Genomic DNA, 25,345 nt, shown 5'->3' on the forward strand with positions numbered 1-25,345 from the left:
TTAAAAAGAACTCATGGAAGGTTTTTTATTAGGTTATTATTATTAGGGGGGGGGAAACAGACTTTCTGAAAACAAAAATTTGTGTAGAAAGTGTCTCCTGTATCACAGACAATTAATATACTTGTGAAAATTTCTTTTGTCTTTTCCTCTCCTTCACTCTACTTTCTGTGGCAAATTAGGAAAACAAAAAAGGGAAGAAAGAGGAGAAGAAAATGTAACTTTAAAGAGTAAAATGAAATATTTTCAACAATCCAAGAACATACATGCCTACAATTAGAAGAAGAAAATTATCATTCCTTTAAAAGGACAATGGGATAAAGATTTCACATGTTAAAACATTTTTGTGAATGTCTTCATCCTTGTTAAACAGCAGTTAAATAAACATTCAAATATACATTTAACAGCGTAGCAGAAATCACAAGTTGTTAACTTGTACTGTTCAAGATGTAAAAATGTAGAGGAGTAGTCATGTCATCTAAAATTTGTCTTCTACTTAGGAGACTACTCTTCCTCAGCTTTTTCTATAGTCCATGGAGAAAAATAACCTTTTCCACAAGGTCATTCAGACTTAGAGCCCAATATAGGTGCCTGCTCTCACTTTATTAACTGTAGTGGGAGCCCAACCTCCCACAGTAGACATGTACATGAAGTTCTTAAAATGAAGTGAGTATCTGTATTCCCTGGCTATCACAATGCCCCTGTGGCATCAGTGCTTTCAGGAGAAATCAAGTCTCCGTGGGGCTGTATTTCATGGCAGAGCTGAGGAGCAGTCAGTCTGCCTGTGTGCACTGCACCAACAGCTCTTTCCAGCTGGGTTTCCTTCCCCCACCTTTCCCCACATAAACAGTGAGGCTGTAGAGAACAAAAATCATAAAAAATATCAATTGTTCCTCTGGCTAGGTCACATAAATGCCAATCCTACTGACAGCGGTACTCCTGACACACAGCTACATATTTAGCTTTACAAAGAATTTTGAGCAAGAGGTGGACCCTCCATCTCCGGGAGGATTAACTCATCTACTTGTCGGCAGTCAAAAAACAAAAGTATTCTTCAATACTTCATTCCTGATGTGAGAATGGAGATGGGAAGGTCAGTGATGTACAAATACACTGAACACAACTCTTCTCATCTCTAGAAGCCAGGTGGAGAGAATTCAAATACGCCAGCATGTTTCCCTCCAATCCTGGAACCCACCTCGGGGAATCCATGGAGCAACCTCAGCCCCATGGAAGAAGAAACATGGCTCGGTGCTCCCATACCCCTCTTCTATGTAACTGCACCACCAGGTGTGAGCAGCAACACGTTGTTTGATGAGCAGAGCTAGAAAAGGTGGTTCCCCACCTTTCAGGTTGATTCCAGCCTCGGGCAGCACACATGGAAGATTAATTCACCTCCTCCCTAAAGCCAAACCATTGATCCCTCCTACCCATTCCCAGCTTTTCTTGCCAATGCAGGAGGGGAGGAAGAGGAAAAATACAAAACATCTTTAACGTCCAAACAGTAAGCATTGCTTCATATGTCTCCTCCTTCCTTCATCCTGTGTATGGGGAGTCCAGAGATGTGACCCCTTAACTAGTTACCAGAAACATTGTTTGTACACAAGCCACAGGAGTTAATATTGCAGGAGGAACATCATCTTTGGCTCTTCCTGACTTTTATTTCATTGATTTAAGTACCCGGCAGCTCTATGCCACAAGTCATTCAAAATTCATGTTCAATAATAGCACAGTGAGTAACGGTTGCTTCATGGCACCAACATTCATCATCGAAGAAGATTATGCAGAGTACTGCGTGCATCAATCATTTGGAAAAACACAAGTACGGTTGTTATAATAAAACCTTGTCATACGATCAGCCGCTCTCATGTGAAAAAAAATTACATTGTCTTTGTCTTACCTTCCATTATCTATAGCTATTTCTGATTCATTGAGTCACAGCAGCTGCTGCCAGTTACCTTTACTAAATAAGAGCCCGGTGATAGTTTGTCTTTAATGCATTCCATGTATCTCTATTTTTTTGAAATAGTCCTAAATGCAATCATAAAGTTAAGGCCAGGCTGTCCCACTGAAGGGCATCCAGGCAAATTTATTAGCTGAAAAATTCTGTTTCAGGGTGGCTGAAGTAATTCCGGAATTCAATCAAATTCACCAAACCATTTTGACTGAAATAAAAACATTACCACAAACTTTTAACATGTTTTATTTCTAGGAGCTTGTATTAAAGCAATGGAAGCAGAGGGCAAGATGCTGACTTCCTATCTTTACCCCATAGACTAGTCATTGCAGCAGGTGAGTAGGGTTCAGTCACACGTACCGTTTCACAGGAAAACGCTGTCTGTCAGGCTACTGACTAAAAGAAACATACTGATATAACTATCACAATCAATTTAAGGAACGCAGTTCATCATTTACTTTGCTTTTATTGTAACTGTCTGTTTTGTATGAACAAAACACTTCTTTCAACCAAAGCATGTTTTGTTCTGTTCTGTTTAAAAAAGTTCATTATAGACTGATCAAAACCTAAGTTTTCATTGTTTCTTTTTTTTTTCTCCTTTTCCTTTCAAGTTCAGAAAAATTTGCACAGATCTACCAGACCTAGTTCGACTGAAGCCCATGGAGCTAGCTGTAGGAGAAGCAGCCAACTCCTGAGCATAAGGAGATCCCAGGCCAGAAGGGAGGTGTTAACCACTTCTACCATTAAGCTGCCTTAAGACCATGGCACATGCCACAAGTGAGCCAGGCTATAGGTCAGCCAAAAGTTTCTCAGATTACAGTCATCAGCACAGCAGTTACAAAGAACTGGTTCGTCACACAATATCAGCTCTAAATCTAGTTGTTTAATTATATTAAGATACAGCTAATGCCTTTCTTAATGAGATTTCCAAGGGAAGCTATTCCTCCAGTCTGCAAATTCTCTGTGAACATGTGCCAAATATTATGGAAAAAGTCTGAGAAACTTTGTACTACGCACAGTTATTTCACATTTTAGTCCTCGGAATAATACCTTAACTGTCCAAAGGAAAAGCCTAGTCCTGAGCAATGCTATGCATTTTAACTTCCTCTGACCCCACAAGGAGCTCAAGTAAGTATAAAATCTTGGAAAAGGGCCAATTCCAGAATACGGCCTCCCGCACTGCCCTTCCAAGGAAAGTATCTGTATGCACCCACCGTAAAAACCCCTGAGAGTATCTGCAAATAATCCCACTGAATTCAGCAGAGCAATTCATTTGTGTAAAGCAGGCAGGTTGGGTTCTCAGTGAAGGTGAGAGGTTATCCAAAGCATACGCTGTTCCACAGCCCCGCTCCTGCTCTTTTTAATGTTTCCCTAAAGTACTAACTATCATAAGATTCAGGAGATAGAAAGCAAATGTCTAGAAACTGGGCAACTGAACTCAGACCATGAAAGTTACACAGCTCAAAGACCAAAAGCCACTCTAGATCCAAACTGAGTAACAGGAGAAAGTGAAGCTGTTTTCAGTGTGTTCTTGAAATGTAAAATTTCTGAGTAACCGCTCCAAACATTCTCCTCTCCATTATAAATAAAACAGTATCTGTGTACAAATATTTACCTCCTTAGCTAGAGGGCTTGCTTTTATGCTGTCAATTTTTTTTTGGAAATAGCATTACATATCACTGCAGAGAAGATTAACACCACCGCAGTCTGGATACCAGTCAGCTTCAATTAACATGCAAAGCACACGTATTGTCTGAATACTTGGGGCAAGTTCCTTCAATCCGTGTAAAGTCTGCAAAGCTGCGTGGCTAGTCTCCGCATTTATTTTCAAAGCTTTATGACTGTGATTCACCACACGTTTTCAACAGTACAACTCAATCTTTTCCTCTGAGAATCATTCTCATACTATTGGGCTGGCTGAGGAAAAAAACTACTTTGAATGCACATTCAAAATTTAAAAAAAAAAAAAAATTCTAATATCATTACAGATTACCAAGGATGGAATATTTATCCCTGTTTTACTCTTGATATTAACAGCTAAACAGTTTGATATTGACAGCTGAACCTGATTAATATGTTGTTTCAACCATGATAGCCTACTACCTGACAGGTGAGGTTTGCAGAAAGCAGAGATTTTTTTTTTTATTATAGCTGGGAAAAGAGGGCAAGCTATTGAACACAGCACTGCTAGAGCTGGATAAGTACTCTCTTGAGACAATGTTCTTCCATTGTCACTAATTCTTTGAGATCAAAAGCTATTCACAAGCCTCTGCTAAGTCTGATACAAGTTTCATTAAGAAAGCCTGCAGTGGAATTTCTTATCAAAACTAAGCGCTGTCCACGTAGTGAAGGCCCTCACCAGAAAGGGGAACTCTGGGCTGAAGTGATTGCCGCTTGGTCCCTTTTAACACATACTGAAATTGGAGATCTCACAGCTCAGGTGATAGACTGAGGGAATCATCTTTGATATGTCAGCCCTACAGAACAGCTCAGTGGGAGAAAGGACTTGTACCCTAGACCAGAAAATCCTCATGAGTGGATTATTTGCCTGAGTTGTGAGTTCAAAAGCTTGCTACAGATATGGTTTGGAAGAAATTATTCAAAGTTTCCTGTCTCCCATCTGAGGAGGAGGAGGAGTGGAATGTAGATGTGGTCCACACCACACCCCAAAAGGCTTTTGATTTATCTTTCTGCAAAACATGAAAATGTTCTGAAAAACTTTAAGAGATCTGAGCAACATTAGAACGTCTCCCACTCTTGCTAATAGTGACACAGCTACCTAAAATGAGTTACTGGCTTCCTGCTAAAATAACCCCAGAAAAGATGGGTCATTCTTACTTCCTTTCAAAGACGTACGTAGTTCTTACACACAAGTAGGGAAAACCTTTTCATAACACTAAATCATTCCATAGCTATACATGAGAATGCCCCTTCTCAACTCTTTTGTGAGAGTTTTACTGATGTACCAGGTTTTACTGGTATACCAAGAACATATGGTACAAGAAAGTTTTATACAGAGAACCGAATTTTATGGATGCCTGACAAAAACAGGTGTATGTAGCAACAAAACATCAGGTTTCATATCCTGAATGCTGGTTTCACGTCCCAGGAGAAAATCTGTTCTTGCTATTCCTCAAGTTTCCAAAACTTCGGAATCAACTTCTAAAATTTACATCAAAGTTTCCTTAAGCAGACAATATCCCATTGCACTCAGTGTAATTTTGACACTGCACGCCTGAGCAAACAGTTTGGGGGTTCCCTGTTAACACAAAGGATCCTGTAACACATTCTGTAAGAAATCAGGTTTGCTTTCACAGCCTCTCCCTATTCTTGTGAAGTAACTTTGTGCTGTTCAGGCATTTCCTTCAGTCTCAAATGTCACCAACTTTCAATGGAAGTGGGCATACTTGTAAAGGTGTTGCAGTTGCATATTGGATAAGAATGCAAGCTGCTACATCCATGTAAGAAACCACTTCTAATAATCTTGCCATGATTAATGCTTAGATACACAAAATTTTCCCCAAAATACTGTCAGCATTAACTTCAGCACGGGACACTCTATTCATGGTCCTGTTCATCACAGAGGTTCACGATCAAAAACTGGCACACAATGAGATTGATCCCGGTTACAGTGAGGTCCTTCATGAGTCTTCTGCGGACAAAAAGAACATCATTACAATTAGACACTAGTGAGGAACACTTTCAGCTTCAGCAAATCCTTGTCACTCTGACTCTGGCGGCATGAATAAGAGGCACCTTCTGCTATCAGTCTGTGTTTATATGGCTTTTGTTAGTCAAATTACCCTTATGTAATGAAAACCCAAGAGAATTATTTAAAAGACAACTCATTTGTGATAACATTCTTTTGATAGCCAGCTCAAATTGCTTTTGTAAAAAAAAGCAAAATAAATAAAATCAACCACAAGCTTTAGAAATTAACAAAATAATAATCAGAAGTAGACCTGATTGTATAAATGCCAGCTTCAGTTTACACACAGAAAAAGACCAAGGGTCGCTCCTACAGGCTGGAAAGACAAACATCTGCTGAACTGAAAGACAAAACCCTGCCTTCTGATCTACAGTACATTCCTTACCCTTCTCTGGAAAACCACCATAACTACTGGTAGGAAATTCCTTAATAAGTTTGAGAAACAGATGTTCGCTGTGCAGTGGACTATATTTCTATTCAATTTCAACACAGAAATAGGTGTGCATCTGATATCTCACTACAATGTACAAACTCAATAAATCTGATATTCCAGGGACATATCAGTGTTAGAGAGCATGTGCAGACCAGCTAAGCAGCGAACACATAGGTCTGTCAGATGCCCCATGACAGTATCCGACTGCCTGCTAGGGTGTAAAGAAACTGCAAAGCAAATGCACAGGATATTTAACCCTACCCAAAAGTATCCAGAGCAGACTGCACGCAGTTATGCGGCAGAACGCACATGTGAAGTAGTTTCAGTCAGCTGGGTGGACAGATGCCTCCACAGTTTGCATAGCAGAACCTTTGATGCTTCATTCAAATAGTGGGTTGGTGGGAGGGGTACAGCACACAGAGGAAGTAATCCAGGAGCTCACCATGTCTTTTCACAACAGTCAGCAGGTATGATTCATTCCAGAGTCTGCCACATCTCAGTCTAAGGCTCTGCATGTATAGGACGTGTGAACCACTGAGGAAAAGACACAACCTAGAAAGCCAGCTCCAGCAGCAATCCTCAAAACACAACCAAAAACAGAGTAACTGGTAGCCTGTGACCCAATGAATTTGTATTAGGCTGGATAGTTATCTTCTGTCACTGCTTTTGTATAGAAAAATGCAAGTGACAACATCCAGAGGAAGAAAAAACATGTGTTTGCAAGGAGCGATCACTGAAACAGAGAGCATTGCTACATTGGCACTTTTCATCAGAATAAATTACAAGCAATTTCCCAAGTAATTGTTTTGCCTTCCTCATGTTTCCTGAAATAGCCTTCTTCCTTTGAATAAAAATTTAAAAAAAAAAAAAAAATTTTGAAGTAATCAATTAATTTTGTATTATTTAGAAGCATGAAAATGCAACAGTAAGTTCAGTGGCCTTGGCAGGATGGTGAACAGCTTGTTTCAACTCACCTTAACTCAAATAAGCTTTTGACCACATTAGCCAACTATAAGTGAAATCATATATAGTTTATATTTTTACTTCACAGTCATAAATTCCTTCATGCCTATTACAGGAACATTAGCAAACTTTGGCTTACTGAAGGATATTCAATAAAACAACAGCCTAAGCAATTCCTCAGCACTAAGTCCTTTGAATTACTCTTGTCTCCATGTCCTGCTACTGAAAACTTCTAAAAGGCGTACTCTCTTCTTATGTGCAAACACCCTCCCCATTCTCAGGTTCTCAACTTCGGGAACTGAGTCAGAAAATATAAGCAGTAAAAAGCCTTAATGTGGGTAAAATCTTGATGTCAGAGTCTTTGGTGATGAGGTCATTAGGAGTCTTGGTCATGAGTCTTTTTTCGTTCAAGTCAACCACCTCACCTAGCACTAACCTTTTATAGAAATCAGGCACACAGATGCTCATGGAAGTCACTGGAGATGGATAGCCAGGATGAGTCACCTTCAAAAGCTGCCTGTCATGTATTTCCTCAGGAAAGGGTTCACTGCCTTTTTGATGTGCCTTTCTTCCGCCACTAATGACAGAAATGAGCTAAAAGATGAGCTTAGGCAGTCATTGTGGTTTCAGACAGCTAAGATAAGGTGAGATGACTCTTTCCACTGAATAAATTGAGAGCTGAACGAGTGTAAATGTCAGATGTGGGAGAGAAAGAAAGGCTGCTATATTCTGTTTTCACAACTAGCCATCTTCTAACTGGTGTTTCCCAAAGTAAGCTTTCCTTTTGGCAGACTACTTCTTTTTGGGACATTAGCATGAATTAGTTTTTTGGGGAAACCATAGCATCGCTGAATTTGCTGAAAATGAGATCGCAAGACAGCAAACAAAGTCTCCCGGAATTAAGCCTTTCCAAATCACTGGTGCCTTTTATAAAAAACAACCTCAGTTATAACATGTCAGCCACAAATCTAATAATTTTTAATTTGCATCTTTAAAAATAGGTACCTGAAATGAACCATCTAAATTTGCATTTGAGGCAACTAACATGTACTGTCAGTTTAGTGTTGATGCATCCAATGACGCATTCCCCTTTGTTTTATACAGACGGAATCTTTTCCTTTGAAACCACAATTATCACATTTCTGGGTCCTTGAACAAGGTCATTCTTCCAAACGATGCTAGCAGATTGCTTTGTGCAGATCTGAATGTCAGTGCTCCACACTGGCTCTTTACTTAATGCTCACTGCAGAGATCAGGGAGAAGTTCAACAGATAATTTCAAAATATTTCATTGTAACCTTAGTTCTCCCCCATCTGTTACCATTAAAATATCCACGGGCAGAAAGTCTGCAATTATCTCATTCTTTCCAGTTCCTAAAAATCAATTACGTTCCAGAGCAGCTTTTAGGAACCCACAGAGCAGATAGGCAAGTGCAGATCAGAGTCCACATGCAGTGTGAAGTTCAGGCAGGAATATGTCCCTGCTGGTCTTCGAAATGCCCAGTAAGCAAAGGCAGAAGTGGGTCACAGGCTGCTTCCTTTCAGACCACCTTCAGCCATCAGCACTTCCCGAGACCCAGACGAAGACTACATCTCACTTATATCCCATCAGCTATGGCAAGAGACAGGCACAGATCAATGGCAAATTCCTATACGACCTCAACGCTCTTTGCTGGGTTTGGGTTTGGCAAACTTTTGCTTACTCTAACGGACCCCTAAGTTCCTCTAGATCCCTAAGGCAACTGCATGCTCTTGACTGACCCCACTAGAGACAGGCCAGCTGATATTAGCCAAAGATTTTGTGCTATATATAAATCTGTACTTACAAAGAATTTTCTCATTAACGATACATTTTACACAGCTGCTAACTTTAATTTTTGCTGTGATCAGAGGTAACTCATTGATAAAACATTTCAGATTTTGTTTTATTCTAAATTGGCATAAATGGCAAATACTCAGATTTCTGGTTAAAAACTTCAACCATTTCCTTTACATTTAAAGGCTTATACCCTTCCTTGGTAGATTTTGGATACCGAGGCACTGAGGCTTTTAGACGTGTTTAAGATGTGGATCCTCACTTTTCTGCCTCTGATTTCCATTCAGGACAACATACTCACCAGGAATACTACAGAGCTAATTGATTGACATTATTTACGCAGCTGATTCACTGGTGTAAAAATCAGAAAAATGAGCTAAGTCAGTACTAAAATTTTACTTATCACCATATTAAAGCTCTGCTATGCACTTTTTGTAGCCTGCAGAAATCACTCTGAAAGTTCAGAAGTTCACCACACTTCTCTGGCAATACTAGCATGTGCATTTGTTAGCTCAGATACTTAATATGCCTTTTCTCAATATACAATTTAGCCTTTTAACAATTATTGTTAAAAGCAAGCTGTAGTTCTCCTAAAGCCCACAAAGTTTGCATTAAACTGCAAAATCATTTCCCTTTTGGTGGCTGCAAGTTGGCCAGTCTATACTTCTACAAAACAAGCCCATTCTTGCTACCCTTGATTATCTTTATTTTGAGGGAAGTATTCCCAAAGTCAGGAGTAAATATTTCCTTGTCTTTTGCTAAAGGCTGGAAAACCAAGGCCATCGCCAACTTTTAGCTGCACATGAGGAAGGTGTTGAGCTAGATATTTGCCATGCCAGGAATTTTTAACAACCTGGGCACTATCAGGAGAACCATGGTCTTTGGAGAGAAGAGGCAATTACAAAATGAAAGCTGGAGGTTGCCAAGCCACAAATTGTAACAAAAAATAACTGAGATAGGGTCCTAGCCATGTTTTTTTGGAATGCAAATAATTTGGAATAGTTCTCCACACAGTGGTCTTTATTGATACCCTGGTAGTTTGGTCTTTGCACTGCAGACTGCTTCCTTGTCTACTTTAATTACCAGCCTGGTTAATAGATCCAGGTGTACTGTGGCTAACCAGTACTAGCCTTTCAAATCTGTATCTTTGCTAATATGCACAGGAACTGGACTTACCCCAAAACCACAATCTGGCCACTGCAGCACTGATGGTTAAAGTAAGCTCAGGTGAAAGCAAATTTTTGAGCCATGCTCATTTCTCCAAGGCTACATGTCCTATTTAGAGATAAACTCGAAAAGGCTATGCAAGCATCCCAAGAAGTCCATCCTAAGAATATATCATGCACTTTTGCTTGGTGGAATCTTACCTCCGTGTTTTAATTGCAATAACTCGCCTCTCCTTTACTGAGCCATAAAAAAAGAGTTAGAATGGCTGCTTCAGCTGGTACAAATTACCAACTGCAAATGTTATGGAAAAACCTCAAGATTCCATGAAATACATATTCAGCAACCTGACGGGTCAAAAGTGCAATTAGCCAAATTTGGAGAACATGATTGGGAAATGACCTCGTGGGTGAAAAGATACTTTTGAAATTGATGGCTTGTTTATTGTGCTACGAAATAGATTAGCAGGCAGAAATGAAACAATGCAAATTGTGAAAAGAAAATTGTGTGCAGCTGACAAAATGGTAAACTGTAGGAAACACTTTTCATTCATGGCTGTTCATGTAAGAAGGAAAAAAAAACTCGACTGAGATTTCCTGCACGCACTCCATGGAACACAAACAAAGCACTTCAAAAACATCTGTTTGAAATAACCCAAGGTTAGAAAGAGGAGCAGCACTAAAAATGTCTTTGAATAGTGATAATAAGAAAAAGATGCAACAAAGAACAACAGGAAACTTGTAAAGATCATTTATTAAAATAAACTTCTTATGCATATTATTATTGTATTTACGAGGGTGTACGTCTCCCACCTCCATTCCCTGAATACACTGTTGGACCCCACAGGCCATGCAGGAGTGTCATCAGGTTGCAGATATCTGCAGACCAATTAGCTTTGCTTTCCTGCTGTAGAGGCACTGAACACTTCAGCTGTGCTCACTACTGCAATACCCAAATACCCTCCTGCCTGAGGCTCTGACTGAAGGAAGTATTAGCTCCCAAATGATCCTTTTGCAGATAAATGTTTTCATACTTTTCTTTTTAAATTTTCATTCCTCAAATATTGCTAAACAGGCACAATAAATACAGATTAGCTTGAAGTCTTGGCACCAATACTATCTTGTTTCTGCCTATCCTTCCCGTTCCTATTTTCCTCCCTCACCCTCAGTTTCGGCTCCACCATGACTAGTTGAAATTTCACAAGCAGCATCTCAGTGATTTGCTCTGCCTGACCTTCCTGAGGCCTATTTCTGCATTATGTCAATAAGACTGCGCAACAACATCAATAATGCAAAATGGGACAAAGATACTGAAGCTATCCAAAGCTGTTTTATTTCGCCATCCACTTCCTTAGATAATATAGCACTTAGATGGCCACAACATGGATGCTGAGAGGTGCACTCTAGCTAAAAAGCTTCTGAGGACCTTCTGTCCAGTAACGAAGAGGGAAAGTTTCACCAATACTGTGTCAAATGGCAACAGCGTGGTAGCATCAGAGAAAAGGTAAGGGAAAGGGAAAGGATGTGTATCGGGACAGCCAGTTGTTTCAAAACAATCATGCTGAGCATTACAGTGAATAAGAAATTTGTGCAAGTTGCTGAATTATCAAAGATCGTTTTAATCTTCATCTAATAGACTAAAACATTTGAAGGCATATCCAGCCTGCCTTTTCCCAGTTTTGTCCAATTTATGCTACCAGTGGTCATTCATTCCAACCTCCCCTACCACACCACATGCTAGGCATGCCAACTCATAAACACCTCGAGTCAGGGGTGGCAATGGCAGGTCTGAACAGGATCCATGCTCTTACAGTTCTTCAGTAAGGTTTGGATGAGCATCTGGAATGATGTTTACACATTCTGTCCCACTGTAAAACACATAAACAAAGCCAGAGCTCAAGCTATGTAGAGTCTGTCTGTATTTGTTTTACACAACTAACTCCTCCAATTTAACGTGAACACTGAAAATATCTCATCTACATTTGTGGCAAACCAGAACGGAAGACACCATAATTAAGCCACCACTTACCTCAGTGAGGATAAAATAGTTTAGTCAAGCACTGGTTAAATGCAGTGATACGGATATGAATCACTGCCAGTGAAGAATTATTCTAAGATGGCAAGAAAAGAACTTAAGAAAAGCTAAAACTTAAGTTTTAAGAACTTAAATATGCATTTTGAACCTGGAATGGCAAGTGGGGGAAACACACATCACTATCACATGGCTTTCAGCCTACAAAGGCATTTTTGTAACCATGACTTAACATGAGCTGGGTTCTAGACTGTAGCAGTACTGGCATGAGAAGATGCTGGTCTCTGACCAGAACAGGAAGACTTTGTAGGTTTGGGGTATGAAAACCCTCATGTTTCGCAGCAGACTTCACTCATCCCTCGAAAATCCTTACCCTTAACAGTAGAGTAATATTCTTGTATGGAATTAACTGGATCTAAAAGGACCCAAAAAAACCATTCTTGTTTGATTTCCCCTTGAGACAGCAATTCTGACTAGTGAATTCACAGAATAATCAAAGACCTTTCGAGGGAAGAATAACAATAAAGCAAAAAACATGATTAGTTTTAGCCTAAATGATAATCTTTTAAACATCGTTGCTTAAGAAAATGAGGCTGATTCAAACTGCCTGTCCATGTCTAAAGACCAATGAAACTACCAGTCAATTTCAAACTATGTCAAAGAGTTTTCTAAAACATTAAGTTTGTATGCATCGCATGACAATAAATGGCCAAGGTACCTGACTGAACCTCCATTGAGGAAATCAGAGCAGCATAACCTCTCCACTGTTATCAGACAACAAAGACTCTAAAGAGAGCCTCAGCTCCAACACAGAAGAAACCAGTCTTTGTTTCAGTGCCACACTTGCAACGTTAAAAGGCTCAGTGAGAATATAGTATAGTCAGCCCCTCCATCCCTCTCTGCAACTGAGTAAAACCAGACTACCCAGGTGAACATATATGCCAGATTCAACCATTTGAAAAAAGAAAAAGAAGAAACAGTAGATAACTTTCCCCCATATTTGGAAATTTGCTTTGAAAAGCTGCCTCCAAAATTGCCATTGACAAGCAGAAAGGCTGGAAAAACTCATAAAATGCCAACAAAAGTTCTGCTGTCAGAAAAATTGCCTTAAAAATTCACGTTCATGGATTAAAACTGAAGTGGAGGGGAAAAATCTGATTTTGAACATTGTGTTGTTCTGACTTAGGATTTACACAGGTGTAGTCATCACTGATGCTCTGAAAGTACACCAAAAATATTCCATTTCATATGGTATTCCTCTACTTCAGCCAACACTAAATGAACAACACAAGCTCCTGTAGTTTCTTTCCTATGTAAACATTGCTCATTTTTCAAATTATAAAAGTACAAAGTTACATTTGCAATGTTTTCCTGTCTTTGACACTTTTTCTAAAATCGCATAAGAAGAGATGCACAGGAGTTCAAACACTGAAGTAGAAAGAGAGCTATCCCCATAATCATTTACATTAAATAACTGTTGAGGAGACAACAAAGGAAAAAAGTTAATAAAAACAAAGGAACAAACTTTAGCAAATTTAAACAAACTTGTAATATTTCTCTACCCTTTGCAATGCTGAACAACTTGTGTAAAATAAAGAACTGGTAAAGTTTTAGGAGATATCTAGTCAAGAAAAAGCTCTTTGTGAATATTTAGCCTTACATTGTTGTCAGCATCAGGGGTGTGTGAAAAGTGAGCACATGAGAAAACTTTACGTTAGATTCAAAGGAAGAGGGCTAAAGAGGTCTCTCTCAAGTGTTGTTGGGAAGGAAGAGGCTAAAACTGTACTTGTGCTCTTCCCAGAACAACTTGAAAAGGGGCAGCAAAACCATGTGTGGAAGCCCAGAATTAATTGATGAAATTACAAGCTAAACACAAATCCCAATTTCTTTACTTACAAAAGCACTCTGGAAAGAGTTTTCTCTCCTAGCTCCGGCATCCCTTTGGATGAGCTCTTTCATAACTGGTTCTTATACATGGAAAAGTCCAGCTACAATATTTTACTTCAATTTACCAAAGGCCCTTGTGGGACTGCTGAATTTGTGTAGGGCATTAGCTGACATCACTACATAAGCACTTGTGATACTTGCAACACACCTTGCTTGGGATTCAGGCTCACTGTCAGTGTTGCCCATTGACTTACATTACAGTCAGGATAAATTTTTCCCTGAACATAAACCAAAAATTTTCAAGGGAGAAAGTGTTGGGTTCTGCTCAGCAAAACCAGGACTTTCTCTTCCAAGAAGCACAGGGGTGCAATCCTTGTCATTATTTCACCATGTTAAGTTAGTGTAACCTGATCATCTTTAGTGAAAAACTCCCTTTTTTCCTGCCAGGAGTGCAATGGTACTGAAAAAACCAAAATAGAGGCTCCTGTGTAGGTATTAGCACAGGTAGATTACGTCTCTCATCTCAGCCTAGTGCCTACAGGCTAAGAGAATCACCAGCTGCTAATAAATGTTTAAGTTAATCATTTGCAGTCCAGTAGAGAGCAGCATGAAGCATGGTAAGGTAATGTTTCAAATTCTGAATTCTGAACAAAACCTTCATGAAATTACATTCTAGGATGCTTTCTTTTGTATTTTTATGCCACTGTGGGCCCTACTGCAGTACTGATTTTTTCACCAGGGCATGCTTCCTTTCTATGCATCACTGGGCAGGGAATTTGTTTTGAACATCATTTACATCTTGCTGCATTGATTGTATAGAGTTTGAATGCCTGGTAACATAAAGAAAATTAAGAAAGAGGGGAAACATTTGATGGTGATCCCCTAGAAAGTCTGCTTGCTAACTGCCCTGAGTAAACAATACAGGATAGCATTCTCCCATGCCAGATGGGTTCAGCTGTACATGGACTCTGCTGCGCCCTCAGAGCACACCATCTGCTTCCTCAAAGGTGGGTTCGTAAAAGCAATGTTAGAGGTCATTTTTGAAAAGCACAAATTCTGGGAAGAAGTACGGGTTTTTAAACAGAAGTCAGAGGTACTAATTCAGGAAATGCCACAAACAAAATAGGCAGAGATGGAAGCTGCAGGGTAGCTGCCTCTTCTGGGAGTTGAGACAACATAAAATTACTTCAGATATGAGGTTCAATGTAGCTGAAGGGACACTGCAGAAGGGAAAGAACCATGAAGATACATATTCTGTATGGTAAACCTAGGAGGGGATAGGCAGCAATGTGGCAAAGCTTTAAGCATAAAGCTTTACATCTGGATGTAAAGATGTAATTTTAAAACACTGCACTGCCTAAAGAAGTACAAATCCCTCTTTCCTCCAATTGATTCATTACAAGTGCATTTTCTTCAGCTTGAGGATAGGTGAAGTTCCTACTGGTCTCTTCCACTACACTTGTTACCACCTGAATCAATAGCCTGAAGGCACTGCACCTAGACTGGGATCTTGTAATTTCTCTTCTTGGACTTCACTTCCTCTCTAGTTCCTCTGTTGCTTACCTCTCCCTCTATATTGTCCACTTTATACCATCAGCGCAGCAGAAATGACCAGAAGTCAGATAGTCCATATACCCTGTTTGGCTCCTACAGCATATGCTTAAGAACTATGAGCCAAATATGAGGCCAAGGGGCCTTTGATGGAGAAAAACGTGGAAACCAGAGTGCGTGCACCATCCCGTGGGAGCTTCATGGTGCTGTCACTGTTTCAGTGTCCCAGCACATTCTGCCAGTAGACCGAAATGCCTCAGGACAGGGCCAAACATTTCTTCAAATGCTGAGTGTTCTTGTGTCTAAGGAGAGCGCTACAACATAGCCTGGGGACTGGCTGTGTGATTCGGGCCAGAAGTGCCTCAACACAACTGTACTTGGGTCTACAGGCCAAAAAAGTCCTGACACTAGTCTACAAAGAGAGGACAAAGGCAAAGGTAGGCATGAGCAGCTACCTGGACTCAATTCTTCACCACTGCCAATGCCAACCATTTGGATCTGTGTGCCATGACCATGAAATATTTTTGCTGGTTCAGTATTTTGAGTCATTGTCTTCCACCTTTGGCACTTGGCAAGGTGGAAGTTCCACTTCTCCAAATTACACATCCAAACATATGTACACCAGACACTTAGGAAGAGCAGGACAGAGCATTGCACAGAACTGAGAAAATATCAGATTGAAAAGGAAAGAGAAAAATACCACTGAAAGTATTGGCTATAAGGAGGGAAAAAAAGGGGCATTAAGACAAGAAGCTTCTGATACAGCTCTGGAACTTGTGGGTGATCTTTTCTCCAGCTTTTCTAGGGCTTGTGGTTTGTCTGTTTTCCCCTTCTCGTTTCCAGGAAACAAACTGTCATGAGAATGAAAGCTTGCATTGATGAATGTTTGCTGTATTAACTTTGTAGTGTTGCTCTGTCTTATGAATATAAAAGCTGAAGAGATAACAATAATATGTAATGTGATTGATTTTATAATTATTGTGGCAATAAAAAGAGTTGATATATTTTCCCATCATCTTTACAAAGGATGTACAAATAATTTACAAATAATCTCTCAAACTCGCTTTCTTCAATAATCACTGAATGTACAATGAGAAGCAGACGTCACTATATACTTAAGTCTAAACTTAGGGAAGTTTGCACGGTTTGGAAATTTCCAGGTCAATAGTATTCATCCATTGTTCATGTTCATGGACCAATTTCTATATGCCGCAAAGTGCCTGGTTGTTATTTAGCTACCTTAAAAAGATACAGTGTAGGCTGATAGCCCAGCAAGAACAGGGTAAGCAGCATTTCCATCTACCAACATGCTGTTTTTATTTTTCCTGGTTTAAACAGTCAAAACAAGGAAAGGTTCTACATGCTACAATCAATCTAAAAGGTAAGTGTTCAATTTCAAACCTGAGCACTTTTTATCTGGGCCAAAAAAGAATTCCCTGCAGTTGTCAAGTGGGTATCATATGCACAACCAACCCAATAGTTTCAAAGGTGCAAAGTTGTCTATAGTATAGGGGGAGGAAGCCACATAGCTGGGAAAGGGCACTTAAGGAAGCCAAAAATGGTAGAGATGGCAGTGTTCTAGTTACCAGATACCTCAGATATAACTAATTTAGTAACAATTCACAGCGTAATACTTTCTAGTGAAAATTCAGTAGCCTAGCTACATCGTTGTGTAACTTCATCTAGAATGTACTGCCATGTATTCAATTACAGCGAATGTGTCTAAGGAAAGTAGCCAGATGATTAGCTAACACAAATCATCTGACCTGCACCTTCTCCCTCACCTTGTGCACTGTGATACTCATTACCTCAATTTAGCTGGCTACCATTGGGAAGCCCTGACTTATTTTACACCTACTTTACCATGTTAAAGTGCCTGCACAGACCATTACAGAGTGCTCATTAGCACTGCAGCACTTCTAATGAAGGCAGGACCCAGGTGTTCTCCAAATTCTGAGGGTCACTAGATACTTCCACTTTTCCACTGATCTGAAAGACAGATGGCAATCCTTCCTTAAATGAGGTTACGTACAGCTTTTTCAAAACACCAGGAACACACTGATTTCTGGAGGCTATAAATCATCATTAGAGCGCTGCATAAGGTGTATCCTCCACCTTAGTATTGCCGAGATCACCGCTATATGGTGAGCACATTCAGAGAGCTTGCCACCTCTCCTGGTTGCAGATGTCCCCTAGCTCGTTCTGACAACAGGCTTGATCTTTCAGTTCTCCTTCATATTACACCACACAAACCGTAGATCTTATTCATCCGTAAATAAAGGAAGTGTGAGGTGGTACAGTGGAGTATATGCACAGTACAGAAACACTCATCAACCAAACCAGCTCAGTGGATAGAATAAAGTACTGAAAATATAATTTCTCCTGCAACACAACTTCATTCCCATTTTTGTCTTTCTACATGCATATTGTTTTCTAAACTAGAGGAGAACGAAGGTTGAAGAATAAGTCTGCTTACACAGAACCTATAAGGCTTAAATTAGTACAACTACTCTAAAGGCTTGAGAAGGTGTATCAATAGTCAACCAATCAGGTATTTTCAGTGACGCAATAGCACTGTGGTTTATTAAAGGTAAAAGCATATACTGATAAATATTTATAAAACCAGTCAGTCATTTCTGAATGTCAGCTATGTGAGGAACGGTTATTTCTTAAATCCTTTATATCTATTTATCTGGATCAAAGAGTCTAAACTGAATTTCTACGCACTGTTTATACAACGCTGGGCACAACTAAATAATAAATAAACAATAAACACTAGAAATTATTTAAGAGGTTTTAAAGACAAATATACTCTCAAAGTTTAGATTGCCTCCATCAAACAATCTCACAAAAGGTTAGATTTAAATGAAGTTGTCTTCCCCAAATTTGCACAATACAATTGAATTAAATCCTTCCCATTAAGAAAACAACGGAGACTAAACAGATGTTTGACCCATCTCAGAGGTCTGGAACCCATTGAATATGGTTTCCAAATGTCCTAAAAGCAGCCAGCCACATCTATAGTGTCCTTGCGTGATGAGAAGAGGGAGCCACACAACTGAACGTGTCTTCTGTTTGGAGAGAGACCAGTACAATGGGTACATGATTCTATTAGCTTCAGTGAAAAGCTGCAGGCAATATTAATTCCTTAATGAATATTAATAATTAGGATAAGTATACCCCATTTTACTTGCTCAACATGAACGAGTACCTAATTTCTGCTGTTTACATGGGCTTACATTTGGTTTTTTTAGAATAGAATAGAATAGTTCAGTTGGAAGGAACCTACAACAATCACCTAGTCCAACTGCCTGACCACTTCAGGGCAATCACTTCCCATGTTTAGATTGCGAAGTGTCATTTGTGAAGGAAAAAAGCACAGAGGAACCCCACAGCTTTGATCGACCATTTTCCAGAATCTGACAGTGCAGAGGCAGATTTCAGCTATTATTTTCATAGGACAAAAATTATTTCTGAATCATAGAAATACACGGCATCATTTGTCTCTGCTTCCAGAGTCCAAATGTAAGCAACGATATTCTTAAAACACATCCACTGAAAACTGTTTCTGCTTTTTTTTTTTTTTTTACAGGGAAGACCTGAGAAAAATCTGACCGATTCTTTGAGAATAAGTATCTTTTCCAGGATTTTTTCTGTCCTTCTTTACAGTGCTGTGATGAATGATACTATGAAATTCAGCTGTATAAGTTCACATCAAACCTCCTTGCACAAGACCTATCTCAATCGGACGGGCTCTGACTGCAGTCTATCAACAGAACAGGCACACACTTTAGCTAGAGCTTGCTGTGCTCACGGGCATAGAGTTTGACTCAAAAATTAATTATATTCAAAATGCCTTGGTGTTGTCCCTTTCCCTCTCCTTTCCTGTAACCCTACCTTGTAATATTAGTTTTTTAAGATGAATAGAGGTTGGACAAAAGAAAGACAGGTTTTGATGTTGATCTCCCAAATCAAGACGACCTTTAGTACACATTAATTTAAGGGAAGCTGCAGTATTTTGCACGATCAGGCACCCCAAGAGGATTCACGTATTGAATTCAAGTTTTTATTAACTCAACATTAAGCCCTTTGACCCCATGTTTCCAAACCTGGAAGGCTAATCCTCCCTGAGGGCCTAGACAGTGATGAGAGGTTTAACATCAGTTCCCTGCCAGGCAGGTGACTTGACTGGAATGCCACAGTCAAGATTTCTCTGCTCGCTTTCCATCCCACTTCTAAGCCAATGAAAAATGATACTTCATCCATGGTGGATGACTTCATTCCCCCAGAAGAGCCAATTCACATTTAGGTCCTCAAATTCCTGTTTTTAAGTATCCCTGAAACTAGACTGGATATTTTGACTGGCAACTTTAGATTACAGGTTAAAAAATGAAGTGTGGGACTATCACTTGACACAGCTGCAAAAGTACAGCTTTGTCCAGCCTTGTGGCAAAAGATAACCATTTTCCCAAAGAGGTGGGTAAAATGTATAAACAAAGTATGAAGCTGGGATGTGGCATCCAGAAATCCTCCTTTCAACACTAACCACTAGGATTTCCTCTTGCTTTCTTTTCATGTGGCCTCACAAATCTGACATTTCTTTGGGTTGGAGACCTCCCAACTCTGCCACCTCAGTTAGCCTGGGAAATGGAGGTCAAGGCACTCTCCTGGCAACTTGATGTAAATCCCCTTTTGAGGAGGAGGGCCTTGCAGCCAAAATCTTGGCATTGCCTATGCCAGTGCCCTAACTTCTAGGTCACAGTGTAAATAGGAAGCAAAAATGTTGTTTTGTTTCTTTTCTTAGAGTGCTGAGTTGTCGGAGTTTCCCTTTGTTCAGTGTCGACGACGGAGCGGGAGTTGCGATTCCGGAGTAATGACAGATCTCAATATGAGTATGGTCATTCTCCTTTATTTACACTTATAACAGGGCTTATATAGTTAACTGCTATGGACACGCGCTACCTGCAGCTTGCAGATAGGTTACAGCCTTGTGTTCACGCGCATCTATCCTCTAGCAGATTGGCCCGTTCTTTCTGATCATGCGAAATGCCTTCATGGTCTTTATCTTGTTTTTCTCCTTCCAGCTGCACATTCCTTTCTCCGTTGTTTTCTGCTTAAGTGTCTTGTTATGCCGGGTGGTGCAGTGTTTGCTCATTAAAATCAAACTCAGGAATGTCCGTTAGTGAGACTCCCATTCCCACACTGAGTTCTTTGGATGTTATAGGAACTTACCCTCTAAAAAAGCCTCAAGAGTAATGACACCCCACAAACTTACCTCCATGTGCTGGTCTCCAGCTAGGAGCCAGGCTTCTGGCAGCTAGGCACTGTGGTGCCTGACTTGCTGGTTCCTACAGCCTTAATACACTGTGTGATGAAATTTGCTGGCTACACCATGAGAAAATAGAAAAGCTGCTTCAGCTACAGAAGCTTTAAACTAATTTATTGGGATGATTTCTAATAGACGTTCTGTAAAAGTGCCTTGAGATTAATTTTGCAGAGCAGAAGGAGCTATTAAAATTCCTAAAAATAACTTGTCCACATCTAAAAATACCACACTGTCGTAGTCCAATAACTCAATCCCTTTTAGGGTTGGTAATAAACATAAGCGCTAATAAAATGACCATCTCTTCTTTCCAGTGAGTGAAGAAAATGTCACATTTTTAACTGTATGGGACCATGATGAACTGGCTTTAGTGCTTTAGTTCTTTTTTCCATGAAGGATAAAGCTTATTCTTCCTGTGCTTGGTGACTGGTAACTTTGGGGAAGAAAAACTTAGAAGAGAAAAAACAGTCTTCCAAGCAATGCTTATGCAAAAATTTATAAATGTGGACCCATGCGTATTCATTGTTCCAGTGTGGGACACTGTTCCTTCTTTTTAGTCTTATTTTAAATTTCCATACATTAATCCATTTATATAAAGTTGTTTTTTACTCTTCTTTTACATCCTTGAAACATAAGAACTGGTGTTCCACACTGTTGAGCTAGAACTCCATGAACTAAGGACTGACACACTTTAAAACACTGACAATAGTTGACCAAGCATTTTCATGCTTTAATGACTTTTAAGCACTCCAGTTATAATATTCAGCAATGTAAATAATCTTGACATTAAACATCTCTGCAGCCTGATAAACCACTTCTATATGGCTCAAAGACACAAGAGGACCAAAAAAGACAGCCTCCTGCCCCATTTCATACTTAAAAATGTACAGTTTCATGAAACTATTTTAAGGAAATGTATGTTTTTTAACAGAAATGTTATAGTTGTTGGCAGCATATCTTAAAGAACAGGGTGAATATTATATATCTATATATGCTTGGAAAAAACTGATGTATCTCTTTCTGACAGCTAGTATTTAATTTTTTTTTTTTAAATTAAATTGAGCACTGAGTTTCCTTATTCTTCAGAATAACATGAAGTGGTAAGAAAGTCAGTACCTAGGCAAGCACACTAAAACACATTCCCTTAGGGGGAACATTACTGGAACTGAAGAACAGTTAGTTTAATTGGAAGCTATTGTTCAGGTAATACTGGATTTAAAAGAATAAAAAGGAAGACCGACGGCTATATTTATATACAGTTGAAAGTATTAATGTTTCTCTGTATACAAATTTCTGAAGGCTTATCAGCACCATAACTCTTTCTCAGTAAATATGAGAGCAGTTAGTGATATCTTCTTAAAATTTGACCTACTTTCTGCACAACAGTCCCAGATGATATAACCCACCTGCTTTCCTTCTGCACACCCTCATATAGAAATATATTGGATATACACAAATAACAGCAAAGGAAAGATGTAGATCTAGGTCTTCAAACTGCTGTCATGTGTCTCTGAAGTCCTCCAAAACAACCTCCAAAGTGTCATACAGGTGAACAAAACAGCCCAATTCAAAGGAATTAACCGCACACTCTCACACACAGCTTCTAATTACTTTACTATCTTTTGCCATTTGATTACACTCACGACAGACAAACCTGGTTGCCAGCGGAAGATCTTTGACTTGGGCCAGAGCCCCAATAAGGGGCAAAGACCAATACCCAAGCATTCATCGTTCAGAAATGTTGCAGCAGGGGTGATTGTTTTTCAGAGATGCTCGCTCATGAGAATCAGTGTCTCTCAGAGGTTAACTGCCTGTAGGTACATACTGCATTGCATCGGTCAAACCCTGCAGCATTTATCCATGTAAGCAATCTGAACGATAGGTTTGATGAAGAAAACTTCAAGATGTGTGTCATATTTTCCAGCACACCTATCCCAGCAACTCGTAGGAGGGATGGCAGCTTGATGTCACTAGACAAGCTCTCTACAAACCTAACCTCCTGGTTCCTGAACGAGGAGCAATGAGGTAACCCACCCTTACAGTCTCACTCACTTTGCCACCGCAGCGGCTGTATGCACTCCTTTGTCTGCTCATTCCCCAAGCACAGCTGACAATCAAATTGGGATTCACTCTAGTGACTTTGAGCTGCTGTATTTTACCTCAGGGCAGATGCTCCACCAATTTCATCCAAACCTGCAGATCTTTCATTCAACTTTTTATGTTAGGTTTTTTAGGCCTTCTGTAAACTATATGAGAGTTGGGTCACTCCTGCTAAAGGTCAGTAGATTAAAAACAACATCTACATCCCTTATGTTACTATTACAGGTAATTCTCTTCCTCCAGACATAAATGATAGTCCTTCCGGAGGTATGCATTCATATTTTTTTCTTAAGCAATTCAGGATACTTCTGCAATCTTTGACCAAAATTATGACCGCAGATGGTTTTCGTCTCTTTAAAACAAATTAATGTCAATATAAGAGTAAATTAATCAGACATACGAGTCCGTAAGCATTATGTTTCCAATCAAATTATAATAGACAACTTCACAGAATATACTGTAATGTTCTGGCTCCATAAACAAGCCTACTAAAAAACTGTTGTGCACAATAACTGATTTAAATTGCATTTAAATATGAGACCTGTTTGCTCTCATCTTGACCTTAAACTGTGTGAAAAATCTAAAACAAAACAATAGACCCCACTTCTTCTTGTCAAGTTTCTGAAATTTGGGAGGGATTTGAGATAGAGGGCAAACTTTGTGCTCCACCCTCTCAAATACGCAATGAAGGGATCAACTTTTTTCCCAGTGACTCCACACAAGAACGAGGAGGAACAAGAATTTTTCTGGTTACTTTTCATGGACTAGTAATATAGTCTAATAGCCACCAACAAAAACAACAAAGCTACGTTGTGAATGCACTTCATCAAGCTAAAATGATTAACATTACGTAAACTTGATTTACAGCTCCTTCTGATAACAGAAACCATTTCCACAAAACATGTGGGTCACCTTACACAATAAGCAATTTTACTTCAAATCTGCAGTATTGTAACTTTCAGTGTCTCAGATTCAGTTCCAGGAATTAACAACCCCCGGCAACTTCCATTTTATCCACATTTCATTCAAGTTCTTTAGTCTCTGAGTTAGTAATTAGTAACCTACCCAATAGCTCATGCTGCTTCTCACTATAACCTCTGAGATAACAAGAGACTTATATGTTCTTCTGAAATATCTGTGCTCATTACTGCAGCATCCTGTCCCCTCTAGGGTTGGAAAAGAGGGAGTGAAGGAACCATAACTATGTTGTCAGTGCGGGTTCATGAGCAGAGGGTGGGATACTAAAAGCTTCTGGAAACAGATAGGGAGCACAGGAGAACTAGTGAACAATTCAGTTAATGGTAAAGCAAATGTAATCAGTGGAAGCACGAAATGGTTAAGACCCAGAACTCCTTTAAAAATATTCTTTGATAAAAAATAAAAAAAGCAGAGTTGAACTATTCTTAAAGTGAGAGGGAAATAAATGCCTAAAGGACTGATTTACAAGGTTCTTTGCTTCATTAGTTCTCACTGACCTCAGTATGCGTAGGCTCTTTCAGTATGTCCCAGGATCAGGGCTTAAATTTAATGTGATAAGAAAAAACAAGAAAACAGTATCCTGAATGTAAAACCACAGGTTGCTCTTGATACAGTGCCCATATGTAGTTTATTTAAACACTGTGCTATATCCCTTGTCTTTCTCCTGTTTATTATCCCTATCATTATGTCTTCTTAAATTAGGGTCTGATCTTGAAACCTGCTTAACACAGATGCACAACACTGCTCACGAGTAAAGCCAAACATAAGCATAGATATTTGTAGGATCAGTTCAGGCTGTTACGAAATAGTCCACTTCCTTCTCTTGGACTTGAAGAAAAAAAAAATCTTACTTATTGCTTTAAAATAATAAATGTGCTGTAAAAAAGTAAAATCAATATTCTCATACTGCAGTATACAGCAGTATCATTACGCTTTATAGATTGGTAATTGAACTTCATTGTCATGAATTTGGTAACATGTCCCTTACATGGAAATTATTTTTAAATTACTAATGTAGGGCATCACATATCTATCCAATAATCGTTAAAAATAGTTAGATTGACTCATGCTATTTAAGCCTAAAACACACTGACCATATTGTGATTACAGCTAATTCTTCCTAACCGTTTTCATATTTCTCCTCTCCAGACAGTATTTTGATTTCAAGCTCTGATTCTGCAAATGACAATTTAGAAGTTGTAACTTCAGTAAGATTCATGTATGTTTCCTTAAAAACATACATAAAAATGGGCTTATTACTGTGACAGGTAAAGCTTTGATCTGATAGTTAGAAGCAAGGGATTTGGCCATTTACCTTGGATAAGCGACATGATTCTGGAGCATGTACTACCCCATCTATACCTAATGCATGCCTGGAGGGGCCACAGGCCTCTCTGTGTTACAGTATGTTGTGTGCACATCCTGAAAGAACCTGCA

General features: G+C 39.4%; 1 protein-coding gene across 4 annotated transcripts in view; it reads right to left on the reverse strand.

The window, feature by feature from the left end:
• The window catches only part of PDE1C (phosphodiesterase 1C), a 336,098-nt gene that overhangs the window by 98,048 nt on the left and 212,705 nt on the right, over positions 1-25,345 (reverse strand). The window lies entirely within an intron of this gene.

Source organism: Aptenodytes patagonicus, chromosome 2, assembly GCF_965638725.1.
Source record: "Aptenodytes patagonicus chromosome 2, bAptPat1.pri.cur, whole genome shotgun sequence".
Taxonomy (NCBI): domain Eukaryota; kingdom Metazoa; phylum Chordata; class Aves; order Sphenisciformes; family Spheniscidae; genus Aptenodytes; species Aptenodytes patagonicus.